Source organism: Belonocnema kinseyi, chromosome 4 (genome assembly GCF_010883055.1).
Source record: "Belonocnema kinseyi isolate 2016_QV_RU_SX_M_011 chromosome 4, B_treatae_v1, whole genome shotgun sequence".
Taxonomy (NCBI): domain Eukaryota; kingdom Metazoa; phylum Arthropoda; class Insecta; order Hymenoptera; family Cynipidae; genus Belonocnema; species Belonocnema kinseyi.
This window is the reverse complement of record NC_046660.1, coordinates 44564925-44567453: the sequence shown is the minus strand read 5'-3', so window position 1 is coordinate 44567453 and position 2529 is coordinate 44564925. Positions and strand designations below refer to the sequence as shown.

The 2529-nt window shown below is 29.1% G+C and overlaps 1 protein-coding gene across 1 annotated transcript in view; it reads left to right on the top strand.

Annotated features, from left to right (window-relative positions):
• The window catches only part of LOC117171264, a 26448-nt gene that overhangs the window by 16094 nt on the left and 7825 nt on the right, over window positions 1–2529 (top strand). The gene's annotated exons all lie outside the window — the stretch shown is intronic.

Genomic DNA, 2529 nt, shown 5'->3' with positions numbered 1-2529 from the left:
TATTTACAAAAAAAGTTCTTAGGTTCAAAAAAACATTCAGTGAACTGAAAAACTGTGGTCGGTAATATAGGTATTTAGCTGTGTCACATGCCCTTAAACAAATAATTTTTAGAATTATCAGCCCTATCTATTCCTATGATTTTTTTATGTGCGAAATATCGTCGCATGGTGGCGCTGCTCGCACGTGGTCCTAATTTAACATGCCGCTAAACGGGAAATTTTTTAAAAGACAGTATTATTTATATAATATTTGGTAAAATTTAAAACTAAAATGTTTACAAGAATGCAAAAATTTAAAATGGTTGATTCGAGTAAAAATAAGTATCAGAATTGAGTGGGTCAAGAAAAAGAAAAATATGTTGAAGTGCATTCAAACTGTCAATCCGGTTACATTCGAGTCTTGATAACAGCGAAAAAATTCATGTTTTTAAAGTGAACCATAATTGGGTTGTTATTTGTCAGAAATCAATAAATAGGGGAGATTTTTCAGTAACAGCTGGCCAGTTTGTTTGCGAGAAACATTTTCTTCCCGATAATATTGTCTGGAAAAGGGAAATGAAGGATCCTGCTAGAAATTTTATAGCAACGATATGTATAAATAATAACTAATATATTTATAATACTTTATTCGAATGAAATTAAAAAATGAATGAAGAAATAGAATTTTCAATTTTAATTGCTTAAATTGCAATGTCCGAATTTTAACCTAAATATAGCTTTCGTTCCCTATTCATCTGGTGATTATATTTATTCTCCACTTAAATTCCTTTTCGTTCGGAATTATTTTTAGGGTTTAAAAAATAAGGAAGCAATAAAAAAGAAAGATAAATAAAACATTTGATCTGGTTTTCTAATCTTTTATTGTCGTAGAAGTCATCATTGGCGGACCGAAGGAACCGAAAGGAGCCTCTACAAAGTACCCTTAAAGACCTGACTGAGTCCCCCTTCGGTTCCTTCTTAAAAGATATTTAAAAAAAAATAGCAAGATAAATTTTTAAATTATTGAAATTCGGATTCTACGTTAAAATTTGCTTTAGAAACTCACGGACTAATCATATCTTTCATTTACATGAGCCGAGGGCGGCTTGAAGAGCATCTTCTTTTAGTAGCAGTTAATAAGCGTTCCGTCGGTAACTTTAAGAATTTTGTCTGGATGCTAGCGCCACGCAGTGGAAACCTCAGACAGCAACGCTGTGATGCAAGTGAGAGAGAATTTTATTTTTAAACTTCACGCGCAACATACTACTTGAGCTATTATAAATGCGCTTGAAGTCACTTAAGCAGAAGTTAATGAAATTAAAAAAATTTTTAACGCTGAAAAAAAAGTATTGCGATTAATTCGTGAGTTTCGGTTCCTTCGGTTCGCCAGGGATTAATCCTATGCAGATTTTCCTATTATGAGTTTCTTACGATTTTTTCACGATTACAAGAATAGTTATTTGAATAATGATAAGAAAAATAATAGTATAAATGAATAGTTTATCTTAAACCACTCACAGAATTGTGCATAAAAATTGACATATTTAAAGAAGTTTTGTTTAACAATAAGGGTATAATGAAACTTAAAAGCTTTTTAACTGCGATACCCCACCTTTTGACAAAAATCCAAATTAGAAAGAATAGGTACGATTTTCAAGATGGATTTTAAGTTGTGCATAAAAGTGTTTTACCGATTTTTCTGTGGATTAAAAATTGTTTATTGGATAATAAAAATAAGTATTTATCGGTAACAAAGGATTTTAGATGGAATTTACGTATTATAGAGTGAAGAAATACATTTTTTGATAGCAATATTTTTCTTGAAAAACAACTGTTGTACTATTTATCATGATTTTTAAAAGATGATGAACCTAAATAGATTTATTTTGAAGTAAAAATGAACTCAAAGTAAATTTTATAAATTTATACGTGAAATATTTATTATTTAAAAATCTGACCGAAAAGTTAGGTTAGAATTCGCATTTAAATTCCAATCGTCTATTATTCGTATTAATTGCACAATCTGGATAAAATTGGTCACTGCATGCATTTATTGAAGTTTATTTAAACTTACAATGCATTCAAACTTACATAAAATAGTGAAATAATTTTTTTTTGTATAAAAAGCTATTTGACAAAAATGTGTTTTTTACTGTATAAGATAGAAATTCTATCGTAACCTCCTTTTTTTCGATGAAGATTTGTTTTTAGTATTCAATTATTATTTTATACTTCACAAAACAATCGTAAAAACACTTTTATGTCGAAATTAAAATAAATCTTCAAAATTGTACCTACTGTTTCTAGTTCCACTTTTCAGCACCAGGTAGCGAAATGGTAGAGCATCATTCCCAATATCTTGCACTTTGCAATGCTTATTTCAATATATTAATATTATTAGTTTCTATGATTATTTTGCCTTCATTTCCCTATATTTAATCGAATAATTATTCTTATAAGTGGTCATATAGTCGTTCAAAATAACAGGAAATTCATTAAGTATATCGCTAAGTCGTTTGAAGACAAAGATGTATATTTTTCACATTATCT